This window comes from Canis lupus, chromosome 32, assembly GCF_003254725.2.
Source record: "Canis lupus dingo isolate Sandy chromosome 32, ASM325472v2, whole genome shotgun sequence".
Classification (NCBI taxonomy): Eukaryota; Metazoa; Chordata; class Mammalia; order Carnivora; family Canidae; genus Canis; species Canis lupus.
In genome coordinates, this window is record NC_064274.1 from 18,401,720 (window position 1) to 18,416,247 (window position 14,528).

The 14,528-nt window shown below is 36.5% G+C and overlaps 1 long non-coding RNA gene across 1 annotated transcript; it reads right to left on the minus strand.

The window, feature by feature from the left end:
• Nucleotides 1-475: 475 nt before the first annotated feature.
• Nucleotides 476-14,105, minus strand: LOC112645129 (uncharacterized). The gene is made up of 4 exons (XR_003126980.3): nt 14,038-14,105; nt 9,347-9,588; nt 8,542-8,665; nt 476-1,188 (listed from the first exon to the last, which is right to left on the minus strand). It is a non-coding gene; the product is annotated as an uncharacterized LOC112645129 (long non-coding RNA).
• Nucleotides 14,106-14,528: the final 423 nt, after the last annotated feature.

The following is a 14,528-nucleotide window of genomic DNA, read 5'->3' on the forward strand; positions in this document are numbered from 1 at the left end:
ATTTTTATCTATGTTGATTTTTCAGAAAATCATGGAAAAATTAATAGATACCAGAAAATTAGATATTCACACCCCTATTTTAAGTTAAAAATAATATTTCTAATATAAGAACCAAGATCAATATATATTTAGTCCTATTTTCTACAACTCTTATTGGCACATACTTATTTTAATTAAATTTTACACCTGCTCTAAAGTTTTAGAATATTGAAATCTATCAAAATACCCTTTGCCTTAATAGTACAACAAATAGAGAGAAATTGTATTCCTATAGGTCATAATCCACATGAAAAAATATTGCAATATAATGAAAGGAGATAAGAATATTATACTATAAAACTGAACACCACTTAAAAAATAACAGTTTTGCTACTGTGGGTTGAAAGAAACGAGAAAAAGAATTTCCCTTTGTGCCCAATAAAGTCCACTTTTGCTTGGTGAAACAACATTAATATTTATTTTGATAAGAGCCAGATTTAATACGTAATTTTAGATGACGAACAATTTGTATTGAACGTGCTTTTTGGAGCAGCGTATTACACCTTTCAAAAGTAATTTTCTATTTGGAGATGCTCAGGACTCTTGCAAAATTGAAGATACATAGAACAAACGATACAATTCTATGAGGCCCAAGCACTACATTGTCACAGCGAACTGTAACAATCTTGCTCTTGATTGAAATAAAGATGTTAAAAGCTATCCATATCAGCCAATGTATTGTGAGCTTCACTCATACATAAAGCACTTTTCCTGGCACACATGAACACAGGGAAGTTCACTTGCCTTATTGCATGGGAAGGCACTGGCACGATGCCGTCTTTGGATTATCGAATCCTGTCATGCCTCTCCAGTGTATATTGTATGGAGAAACAATTAAGAAGCAGAATGTGAGTCTGGCAGAGAAAGATCATGAAATTACGTGATTATGAAATTTGTTTGCTAGTATTTTACCACACCAGTGACTCATAGAAAGAATTCACTAAGAAAAAGTGCATTGGAGGATATCCAGAAGTAAGTTTATATTTGCTTAGGAGCTCGAATTTCTTTGTTTCCCCATGAATTTAATTTTTTTTTTTTTGGTCTCTTTTCCTTAGTAAGGCCCATCGTATTGAAATCCAAGCTTAATAGTATGTCCTTTCAGGAAGTAAGAGGAGATCTGTTGGTCTGAGCTGTAAAGCTGGTTGTCTCCTAGAGAGAAGCACAGTGATCTGTGAGTACTGAGAGCAAGAACGTATAAGTAGGATAAAGCAAGCAGAGCATTTCTGTAACAGCTCTACAGAACCAAAATTATATAATGAATCATTAGGTTTTCTTGAGGATATCTAAATAAATGCTAGATTATGCTAATGTTGTTGTTGTTGTTTTAAATACAGATGTAAAAATTGACTTTTGAGGTAGAGACTTCATTTTGTTAAATTCACCCACATCATCTACTCATCCCCCATACCCAGCCCTACCTCCTAGACTCCGCTCCTCTGTCCCTCCAGAGCTTATTATTTTTATTGTTCATTTCAAACATCAATTCACCTTTAGGTCTCTCACCTAAAGAATTTTTTTTTCACACGTGCTTTGAGTCCTCTTTAAGAGTCAAGCACCATGATATGTACCTTATACAAGTTAATCTAATTACTCTCTCAGAAACACTGGGAGACTGATAATACCCCATTTCATAAATGAGGAAACTGGGACTTGGTGAGATTAGATCAGTTGCTTAAGTCCATGCTTCAGAAGTTGTTGAAACCAAGCATTAACCTCAAATGAGTCTGACTCTACAACTTCCACTGAAGTAGGAAAACTGAAAGGCCCCCATTTTAGAAAGACTCCATCTCTACTGATTTTTGGCCAGGCCCTATTTACTCATGTTCCATGTTTTAGCTCTTGATAAGTTATGTTCCTACTTCAAGGTGGGAAGCAAGAAAATTAATCATTCTCTGAGTTGTGTCCTAGGCCCCAAACATCTGTTAACACCTAAGAAATGCCAGATCCCAAACATGTTGCAGGACATTTGCTTCAAACAAACCTCAAATGATAATGACAACAACCCTGCCTTCAGTAATTTATGGCATAACACCTATTGTTCTCATGACACTCCCCTTTGATTGGATGCTACTATGGATTCCTGAAGAAACATGTACCCTAGATCCTTTTCCAATATAAACCCCCAGCTGCAAGCAACAATAAGACTCATTCTCCTTTCCTTCCTGAGTCTCCCAGATGCTCCATCTGCTATTCCTGTCTGTTACTCACCCTGTTAATGAACTCATTTTAACTTTTTCGGGCTCACATTTGAATTCCATCCTGTGTGAGACCAAGGACCCTCTTGGCTGGTCCTGTGGAGCCCCCCTCTGGGTTCTTGGACTCAGCCTGCCTGCCTCACTACCAGTACACACATTTCCAAAATTTAATTTTCCAAACTTCATCCAAGAGAAATTCATGTTACTTCATGGCCGCGTTCACATTAGGCACTTGTTTAGTCCAGAAGTACTCTGTAAGTGCCTTGAGTAAACTCTCTGTGGGAGATGAAATGAAATATCATGGAAATATCAGATTGAAGTCCTGCTTGTGCAAGTTACTTAAAGTCTCTGTGTTTGTTTGCTCATCAATATGAGGATAATTCTCTTCACCTCATGGGTCATCATGAAGACTGTGTGGTATCCCATGTAATAGTATCTGGTACATGTTAGGACAAGTTTTTTAAATGAATTACACTCTGTAGGAAAGAAAACTGGATAGAGTTGAAAATCTAATTGGAGATGCACAAAGACCAACAAAAAAAATTATTTCAAGATGTGCCTGGGTGCTCAGTTGGTTAAGCATCTGCCTTTGGCTCAGGTCATGATCCTAGGATCCTGGGATCCAGTCCCACATCAGCCTCCTTACTCAGTGGGGAGCCTTTTTCTTCCTTTCCCTCTGCCTGCCACTCCCCCTGCTTGTGCTCTCTCTCTCTCTGTCAAATAAGTAAATAAAATCTTCAAAAAAAAAATTAAAATGATTTCAGGACAACAGTAATGAATGTTAAAAATTCTTCAGGGAAATGTATTCATATTCCTAAATGACTAAAAATAACAAAGTAGTAAAGGGAAGACAAGGTATGCATGGAAAGATTTCTGGGAACAGGTGTGTTGCAATATGTCAAAGTGATAAGTTGTGCTTGAGATTGAGAGTTTTGTTTTGTTTTGTTTTTTCAGGTTTCAGAGCACGTTTTAAAGCTGTGCACACTCAAACATGAAAGCTATCTTCAGAAACAGAGTCCTCGGTCATGCTGTCGGTGTTCCTGAAGTCCATCCTGAAGGCGTGGGCAGGTCCAGGCACAGCAGGGGCTCACAGAGAAGGTGACAGCACCGGCCAACACCAGAGGGGTCCAAGAAGAGGTGTGAGGGATGTTAAAGAGGAACTGAAGTCTTAATTGGAATAGAACATTGAGGTGTTTCTATTTCATCAATCCTCCAAATGAAATGATGGCTAATATTTGTTTAATGCTTTCTAGATGAAGACGCTGAGCTAAGAACTTTGTGCTAATTCAGTCCCCACAGCAACTATACAAGGGAGGTGCCACCCTTGGTTCTTTTCCCCAGGTGAGGAAACTGAGGCACGGGGATGCTGATTGCATCACCCAGGTTACACAGCTAGTGGGCAGCAGATCCAGGATACCAAATCCAGGATTTCCAACCCAGTCTGGTTCCAGAGCCTAACGCACTTCTAAAGAGGCACTCGGCGCGTGCTGGGGACATGACAGGGTATAACCATTGAAGGTTGTGCTGAGGAACATGGCTGAACATTAGAAAAAAGAAGCTGGCGCAGCCCGGGGGGCTCAGTGATTTAGCGCCGCCTGCAGCCCAGGGCGTGATCCTGGAGACCCGGGATCGAGTCCCGCATCAGGCTCCCTGCGTGGAGCCTGCTTCTCCCTCTGCCTCTCTCTCTCTCTCTCTCTCTCAATCTCTCTCTCATGAATAAATAAATAAAATCTTAAAAAAAAAAAAAAAGCTGGTGTGACTTGTTATGTCAATTGAGGGTCAAGCTCAAATGTTTCCTATTTAATTCTTAATCAGAAGATCTGAAACCTGCCTTTGAGATGTAAACTGTGTAGGGATTGCCTTGGAATTTTGCTGCAGAAACGGATAAACAAATTGGATTAAATGACTAAATCCTTCCTCAAAAACAAACAATCCCACAGAACAGTGCAGAGATAAGGAGATGAGCAAGAAGTGCAAATCACAGTATGAAAGTCCCAACTGACCGGAGCCAGGATAAAGTTTGGGGAGGAATTTAGAGGGGAGCAAGATTCCCCCCTAAGATTTAGTAAAGAGATGCCAATAAGAAGCTTGGGCAAAATAGAAAGGTAAAGTGGAAAGGTACAGAAGGAAGGCATCATCTTGAAAACCTTAAGTTTTCAGTTTGAGTAGCAGGTGAAATAGGAGGGCAATCAATATTAAGCAAAATTAAAAAGGTGGAAAAATTAATGTGAAATGGAGCAGATTTATTTTTCATAACATTGAGATAGAGGCAAATTTTAACTCATCTATGAAACACATTTTCTTTCTGGACAGCTTTTAAATCAGATTTAACCATTGCCAAACACAAATTTTAATGAATTGCTTGTTGATAGTGCGAGTCATAACAATGCTCCAAAGAGTATAAGAGACACAGTTTATTTGCAGTGAAAAAAATAAGGCTCTAGAGTGACAATTATCACATACAAGTTGTGTATGTATGTGTATGTATACATGTATTATGCTATATACATATATATATGTATATACATTATATATAATACAGTGACCAACTTATCATCTCTAACGAAAGTGGAAGCAGAAAAATTACAAGAGAGATATAAAAGACTAAATCTGGATGTTATACAGAGCTACTTCTCTATATGTATATTATTAGAGATGGAATCTGTATCTGGCTGGAATATTTTAATACATTTCAGGGGGAGCAATTTGTTGTATTCTTTTTGTTAAGTTTTGTATTTCTGGTTTCATTGACTTTCCTTTTGTCACCACCTCATATCCACAGCATAGAAAACCTGCTCCACAGGGCTTGAGTTTACAGAATTCAAGAGGTTCCCTAAATTCATGTAAATGAGTTATCTAAGCCTTTGACCTTTGAGAAGTCTTAGGTTCTCTGTCTCCACTCTGTGGTGGCCTTGCTTGGCAGAAAGTAGACAAGTGGCAAGGAGATGCTAACGCTCACAGAATCCATTGCAGAAATCCTCATGGAATTACTTCTTCAGATTCACGTTTGTGATCAGTGCCCAATTCCTGTCTGAGAATCAAAAGGTTGTCATAAAATTCATGTTTTATTGCCTCCTCTTTTTACATCATGTAATTCCCAAACGGTATCACCAAGCCCTACTCAATGCTTTCAGTGGAATCAAGGTAAGCAGATAGCTAAGTGAATCCTTCAGGTCCTCTCTCTCTCTGGTCAACAAAAATTGTCTTGGATTGAATTCTATTTAGTTTCCCAAACCAAGATCTAGTTTGTATTTTGGTTGTAGGATTGGATTTTCTCTTTGGATGATTGTCTTTTTTGTACGCATAATGTTAAGTGAACTGATATTAAAGGATGAGAGCTGTAGCTAGGTTGGTAGAGAAATGCCCAGGGCATTGGAGGTCAACTTGTGCACAGAGCCAACATCAATCTGAACAATCATTCATCTTTCTGGTCAGCTCTACCAGGGCTGTTCTCCCTAAAACTCTTAACTTAAGAGACATGGACATTGCCAGAGATCTGCAAGTTATTACTGCTTAAAACTATGCTGAATTGTATCAGAGACTGAAGTAAAGTGGTGTCATTATTAAAAGATCCTCATGTTTCCTACTAGTTATGTATCATGTTCCTACCTTAAAATTACTAGACTATACTACACCTATAATACTTTTAAGGGCACTTCTTAATTTTATTTCTCTTATACTCACCAATCCTAATTTGGAGGATAAATGTTGACCAATCTAGATGGTAAAATGCACAATGAAATGTTAGCATCATAGAAACAGGGATTTTGTGTCTGCTCGTTTGCTGTTGTATTGCTGATAGAACATTATATGACATTTAGCAGAAAAGCAATAAAACTTGTCATACAGATGAAGATTTTGCTTTGATTAAAATGCCAACCCTTTTTTAAGATTTTATTTATTTATTCATGAGAGATACACAGACAGAGGCAGAGACATAGGCAGAGGAGAAACAGACTCCTTGCAGGGAGCCTGACATGGGACTTGATCCCAGGACCCCGGGATCACACCCTGAGCCAAAGGCAGACGCTCAACCACTGAGCCACCCAGATGTCCAAAATACCAACTTTTGAATAAAAACATTGAAAATTAGGTAGGCAGAAAATCCATACACATGCGTCTGTGTGCGTGTGTGTGTGTATGAACATATCTCTTCTGATAAACTCAACATATTCCTAAACAAAGCAATAATGACTATGTAACAATTTTTCTTTATAGATTTATAATAACTGTATTATTATTTTAACCCCCAATATATCATTGTATTGCCAAGGGATTATTCAAGACTGGATTCATGGTTTGTTATTGTTTTCTTTTTAGTTTGTATGTCTGAGAACAAGAAGAATGTTCTACTCTTTTCTTGCCTCCAAATCTGGTTTCAAAAATCCCCCTGGAAGACCTGGTTAATTTTAGTGGAGGATAGTACGGAGAAGAAAGAGCAGGGTAAAGGCGAAATAAAATCTGGGAATATCTAGCACCCTGAGACACAACACATCAGTGAGTTTTAGGCCTAACGGACCATCTCTTTTGTATTAGTAATTCTGTTATTGACTTTTTGAGGATTAATAGGATTTATAAATCACGAGTAGAGCCTTAGTGGGAATAATGTGGTGAAAATACTTTCTGCTTTTTCTTGTTCCTTCTTCTTTTTTTCTTGACCTTCAGTTATACATCTGGGAAGTGGCCCAGAAAGTTTTCATGATCTTTCCTGTCAACCCCACTGGAGTCAACTTCCAGCTCTCTGAAAAGAGGAAGAAACTCGCAATCTGATCCCCAGCTATAAGGACCTAAGGCCCCAGATTGATTAAAGAACCCCTACTTTTTTGCACCTGGGTCATTTTATTAACTGTGTTAGCATTGTCTTTCTTCCTTCTTTTTTTCATGGGTTGTTTAGAGATGCTTATTTCTCTATCTTAAAAGCCTTATATCTTTTAGCATCACTATGAAACTGCTCCCTTCCCATTCTTTTCCTTGTAAGATCCTTTCAATTTTTCTTATGGCTGCATCTGTGCCATTTTTTCCCTAAATAGTATAAAGGTGTGTGGTTTGATTATAGAGTCAAAAAAAAAAAAAGATTTTCTACTTATTTCTAAAGGATTAAATCTTAGTAGGAAAAGTGGATCTTAAGCAAACTTTGTTTTATCTCAAGTTAGGCCAATTTTTCCAGATGAGTGACAAAAATATTTGAGCTATTAAGGTTTTCTCAATGACATTTGCATCTAACCTTGGTTTCTTAGAGACATGTAGAGGACAAAATTAAAGGCAGATTAAGAATTTCTGTGAAAAAAAAAATATGTCCAGAGCTAAAAATAGAAACACTCATCCAGAAAATTCACATGAAACAACAACCATATAACCTTTAAATGTCACCCAGTACCACAAACAATAAAATTGTCAAATTCCTAATTGTATTATACACTTATTTGTACTACAGTTTCATAATTCCATTACAAGGAACTCCAGCTCAGATTCTAAGGTATAATTTCTTCCTCCCTTTCTTCCTTTCTTCCTTCCTTCTTTCATTTCTGCCTTCCTTCTGGCTTCCTTCCCTCCTTGCCTCTTTCTTTCATTTTTCCCATCTTTCCTAGATGCTCAGAGCAAATTATACGACAGGCATTGGATATTTTAACAGGAGCATCCAGCTTTTTCTTTTCCATGTAGTGAAAAAGCCACATTAGTACTTGAGACTTTGTGTTCAGTATTAGTTAGTTATACAGAACACAGAGCTGAATCACATTCTCACCTCAGAAAAGTTTACTTCAGAATCATCAGGCAAGAAACTCTAAACTAAGTAGTAATATATTCTCAGTTCTTTATGCTTTTGCAACCTTTAAGAATACAATAAATTCTAAAAATTACTTTATATTTGGCATTCTCTAAAAGAGGAAAATAGATGTTCCTTTTCCCTTTTCTTTCAGATTAAGAGATAATGTCTTCAGGGAAAAAAATCCAAAGGCAAAAATCTTTCACCTAATAACTCATTGAAGGCACATGGCCTTTTTAATATACTTGTCTTTTTATCTGTGGTTGACATCCACCCCACTGGGTCGCTAGGGCCTGCTTTTGATGCTAACAGAGTTCTTCCATGAAACGGAAATGGAAACTATTCCTCAAGAGCAAAGAGGAATGCCCCATCCCCCAAATAACACAAGGAAAAATTTTTTACTGACATATTAAAAGGGTTATTTCCCCCAATATACACAAAAGAGAACATATGCATTAATGTAAACAACAACAACAAAAAAACCCTTCAAACCAGAGAGAAAATTATATGTTACGTAGGAAAAAAGCATGTGAGTTAACTCACTTCAGTTTAAATATGCAAAGATGATCAGATATTTCTCCAACAAATCTGAACACCAAGCATCCTCAAGTTCTGTGCTTTTTACTAGCATTTGGAAGATTTCATTGTTAAATGTATATCCTTGGTCCTGGCAAAAGGAAGAAATGGAGAACAAACACGGGTGAGCACTTGGAGGCCCAGCCAGACCACATCATTGTTACAAGCCACACGCTAGTAGGACAAGGGCTTTCACAAATTTAACAAGGGAACTCTCTGTTTCCAAAAGAAAGCTTCTCTTTATTTTGTTAACTCTGCAGTTTCTGAATACTGACTGATCTCCTAAATACTTTTTCAAGCAAACCACAGGGACTCTCAATGAGAGTTTATTTTATCCTGAAGAAACAGCTTTTGCAAAAGAGATTAAACACATGCAATTTTATAAAACACGATTTAGGAAAAAAAAAAAAAGTTAAACTTAGAATTGCTGTAGGTACCTGAATGTGAGATCCAGTACAGAAGTGAAGCATGGAAGTCCTGTTATCTGTTCATCCCTCTAGTGAGTTCTGGCCTTAGGAGACAAATTCTATGGCCCTGTGGGTCAGACTCCCTGATTTCTTCTAAGAGCTGATAGGATGGTTACCCCATTTTGCACTTCTCTAATGGAGCTGTGACTGTTACTTGAAAATTGCCTGAACTGGAGCCACACAAACTAAAATTCATTGAATTAATCCTACCTGCACTTTATAATGATGTAACTTTACTTCTTTCATTTGTCTTTCTCACCCTTCTTATTAATTTAACATTTTAATTATCTTCATCAATTACTTACTGGAATATTCTTGGAGGGACTTGTTCTGAGTATTTTCCAGCTTGGGCTTTTGCTGGGCCAAATGAGTTTGCTTTCTGGTAAAGTTCTGGAAAGGGACTAGCATCAGCCATCTCATTTTCATCTGCTGGCTTCAGTGCTTGTAATAATCTGAAAGGTGTGAGAACGCTCCATGCCCTTAAATCAGATTCAATGGCATGTATGTTTTGTATTTGGTCCAATGGCGTTTGTCCACCACCTGCTCCCTGAGCGATAAAAGAGTGGGGTGGGCGAGATGGAGGAGAACCGAGGTTATAGCAAATTTGTCATAATTATTTTCCAATGCTATCTGAGGATTCTTGGGGTTGCTTCCATAGTTTCCTCAGCCTTGGCAAGCATAAACTCAAAATGACAGTGATAACAAATGTAGAGCTATTTAAAAAAAAATCACTGGAAGTCAGTAAAATCACAAATACAGTTGAATTTTACCTACTATTATTCATTACTAGGTGGCTGTTGATAGTTTGGCAAAGTCTGGAAAAGCAATAAGTTCATGTAAAGTTCATATGTTGTATATATTCCAGAAAAATTATTTTCTTGCCTTTATCTTAATGAAATTTAAAGTAAAATAATCAAATTTAAATTAGTTTTTGTAAGCTATTGCTACTATGATTTATATTATTAGTAGTTCATGCTAAATAACTACATGTAGCTCAAACAAAAATTTCATTTCTACCAAAAAATGTTTGATCTTGATTTGAGATCATCAGTATATTTCCTTTACTCTGCTAATGAATTTTATCTTTCCTAAATTAAATCTAAGAGTAGTAATAAAATTTAGCCAGCATTCCCTAATGTGTCTGAGAGTCATTGGGAGGTCAAATAAGATACATGTTTCATTAAGTTCTTCCATCTAAAGGTAGATCCAGAAAATATTATATAATCTTAAATTGTTGCAAACATGTTTAGTGCTATTGGCACAACTAAGACCATGTTCCCTTTGAGAAAATTTCAAACTATAAGCCATGTTTGGCATAGAGACAGTATCCATTCTAGTTTATAGGTACTTTCTTTTGAATGGTTACACAATTGTCTTTAAAATCAAAGCTTAAAAGTGAAAAAATATTTTCTCAGTTTATTTCATCGAAAACCTATCCTTTTTCATCAGTTAGAAAACCAGTGGGAATGTCTTCAAGTTTTACTTCTATCTTTTTATCTGGGACTTTACTATCTACTGGTAAATACTAGTTGTTCAACATTATTTTTTTCCCTTACCAACTAATTGAACTGTGTGCTATTCCTTTTCTATTTTAGGTATGATATACTCTCTCACTTTCATGCCCTTTGCATTAATAATAGCATTCTGAATTATTTCTTCTAGATAGTAATCATTTGTTTTAATATTTTTAGCTGTCTTCATATTTGGTTTTTCTTCCATTATATTTCTCAGTCATTTTCCAGTGTTTCTAAAAATACTGTACTATCACCACAAAAGCATTATTGTGTTTAGCTAAATTTTGAAGAAATATTAGGAATCTTTTAAGAACAGCATTGCCCCGTTCTATATGAGCCATTAATTACCGGTCTGTGTTGAATGCTATTGATTTCTTACTGATTATTCATGCTTTTTTGCCCTGGTTTTGGTAACTGCTTGTATTCGTGTTTCTGTGCTAGTGAGATTTCCTGTTTTATTCATTTATTTGTCAGTTTAAATGTTTCCAATCATAGATGAATCCCAAAATTGATCTTCCAAATGGCTGTGAGAAAAGTAATAGTAAAAACAAAATATTTTGCTTTTGAATTTAGAATAGGAAAACCTAGTTCTCTGGAAGTAGAGAGTAATGGGGAGCTATTGTTTATTAGGTGAAGAGTTTAAGTTTGGGGTGATGAAAAAGTTTTGCAGATGGATGGTGATGATGGTTGCACAATAATGTGAATGTTTTTTAATGCCATTGAGATATCCATCTCAAATATATGAAGTGGTAGATATTATGAGTTTTTTACTTCAGTTTTCAAAAATCTCATTTCTACAGTTTCTTTCTTCATTTGAAATAATTTTGGTGTAAAGTTAAATCTAAGTACTCTGCCAGGATAAGGGAAAAGAAAATTGTGATAATAAATTTGAAAAGGATTATGCTTTGTTAGAAATATTATCATGTATTCTCAGAATGAATGTGATTACTGTTTTCCAGAATTATCATCCAATAGATATAGCAAATGATAAAAAATACACTTTCGTTTTTTCTTGACTAATTTACCAACTTCATTAACATAATTTTTTTCATATTCTTACAGGCAATCTAGAGTTGCATTTGTAGGTTCTGAATCATAAATTCGGTATGAGTAATTCTCTTTATCATTGTTCTGATCATTAATTATGTCATCCAGTAAATAATATAATATGATTTCATTTGACCTATTCAAGTTGAAAATTAAATGATAAGTAAGAAATTTTTATAATTTTATAATTCTTATTTTTATTATTTTGATTTAGTATCTAACTATCATTAAATATTTAGTAATAGGGATCCCTGGGTGGCACAGCGGTTTAGTGCCTGCCTTTGGCCCAGGGCGCGATCCTGGAGACCCGGGATCGAATCCCACGTCGGGCTCCCGGTGCATGGAGCCTGCTTCTCCCTCTGCCTATGTCTCTGCCTCTCTCTCTCTCTCTCACTGTGTGGCTATCATAAATAAATAAAATAAAATAAAAAAATTATAAAAAAAATATTTAGTAATATTTCCTTTGTGGATTTCCATACATCATATTTGACAGACGTATACTCATTTTTATTGTTAGCATTTAAAAAAATTTAAGTGGATCAACTTTGAAAATTTTCTGTTTTTCTCCTTTTAACATCTTTATTTGTTGAGCTCAATTTACATACTCTCTATTTCTTTTTTTTTAAAGTATTTTATTTATTTATTCATGAGAGACACAGAGAAAGAGAGAGGCAGAGACACAGGCAGAGGGAGAAGCAGGCTCCATGCAGGGAGCCTGATGCGGGACTCATTCCTGGGACTCTAGGATCACACCCTGGGCAGAAGCCAGATGCTAAACCACTAAGCCACCCAGGGATCCCCCAAACCCTCTATTTCTATCATGATCCTGACTTGTAATCAAGTCACAATGATCTAAGGGTTTAAAAATAAAACATAATTGCATGTAAAGAGTTCAAAATTGAATATATTTTGTCAAAAATGTAAATTAACATAAAATGTCAAAAAAAAAAGTAAAATTTTATTCCACATAACTATGTGTTGGTTATTCAGTTACTATCTCAATAGTATTTGATTGTAGCAATTGGGAGATAGTATCCTGAAACAATGGAGTCCTATCCTAGAAGATCCAGTTTATGCTTGAACCAGTGACTAATTTATTATGCTATTTACTTCTTTTTTTAAAATTTTTTAATTTATTTATGATAGTCACACACACAGAGAGAGAGAGAGGCAGAGATATAGGCAGAGGGAGAAGCAGGCTCCATGCACCGGGAGCCCAACGTGGGATTCGATCCCGGGTCTCCAGGATCGCGCTCTGGGCCAAAGGCAGGCACTAAACCGCTGCGTCACCCAGGGATACCTATTTACTTCTTTAGCCAGAATAATGAGTCTTGGAATCAAAGGTACATGAGGAAATGGCTCTTCTCATTAAATCCTACAACACACTCACAGAATTTCTTAACTTCCATTCCTTGCAATGTGGAATTATGTCAGTTTGGAGCTCTTACTTTCCAAAAAGAGAGATGCCTACACCAGGGGCCATGACAAGAGGTCCATTGAATTGGACTGTTATGTAGCCATTCTGTACTTTCCATGGCTTGGAATCAATAGGAAAAAAAATGTAGGTAGATGTCACTCTAGTGGTTGTGGTAATGATCAAGAAGAATTTGGCAGCCTCCTTTATTATAAGGGCATGGTAGACTGTGCCAGTGCCAGGAACCCTGTGAATTCCCTGAAATACCTTTTATTATTTCCACGTCAAATAGTAAAAGTAAATGAAAAATTATTCTAAGGGGAAAAAAAAAGAGGTAGAAACACTGATTATTCAGATTCAAAGAACCCCAACAAGCCAAGGTTTTGGCTTGGAGCAAAAGTAATATACAATGGATGGTGAAAGAAAGGGAACTGTGATCTAATTATTGAAATGAAGGATTTAAACTCTAGGCATGTTACCCCACAATTTTCATGTGTGCATGTCATCTCATTGTTTTATATAAGGCTGGTTGGTAGTTTAGGCTGGTTTAATTTTGCTGTTTAGTCTTTAAGTTAGAGAATATTCCGGTAGCAATGTGACTTTTTAAAGAAGATATTAATAATTCCCAGTGATGGAAGCTATTGTCACAGAGTACACCATAGTACATACACAGAAAAACAGTAACTGTTCACATATATGTCTTACCCTTTAGAGGAAAGTCATGGTTTTGTTTAAGGAAGGGATGTGTTTAGTAGGCCAAAGGAAGGTTGTTAATGTTGCGTGGGAGTTCAAATCTATGCAGAAAATAAATGAGTAGTCGAGGGGCATGAACTGTGTAGGTTACTAAGTTTTTGGTTCTGTTTCAACAACACCTTTGCCTATACTAAAATGTTATACTGAGACTAGGACTTGGCAAACCCAATTTCTTCTTTCCAGCCATCTCCCTGTCAGTCTTTTCTGGTTGGGGCAAGTAGTGGAAGACTGGAAAGCAAGAGGAAGGAGAAAGGTTAGACTTCCTTACGGTTTTACTTCCTCTTCCTGTCACAGTCTCTCTGGCAATGATTTTGCATCCTGGCAGTTTTCTCTTTGTTGTTGCTAATGTTATTTGCTTCACATTCCAGAACCAACCTGTAGAACCAAACTAAGATGGATTCACTTGTGGCAGTGACAAAGGGGAGCTGGTCAATGCCGACACACAAAGGAAATTTAACCTAACCCTACAGGAATGTACAGTTCTTCTAAAAAATCAGAGAACACAAGCCAATCCCCAAATGCCAAGTCTGTTCAAACCATCTTTGAACAAAATTATTTTCCTGACTTAACTATCATGACCCAAACAAGAAAAAGGACTCCTAGGCAACCAATTAGCTTCCAAAAAAAAAAAAAAAAAAAAAGCCCAATAACTTCCCTATTTATTCCATAAAAATATCTGTCAGCAACTCGGAACTCATTGCTTCCATAGCCTTGAGCTACGAGCTTGCTGGTGAAAGTCTTGAGATACACTTAGCATTA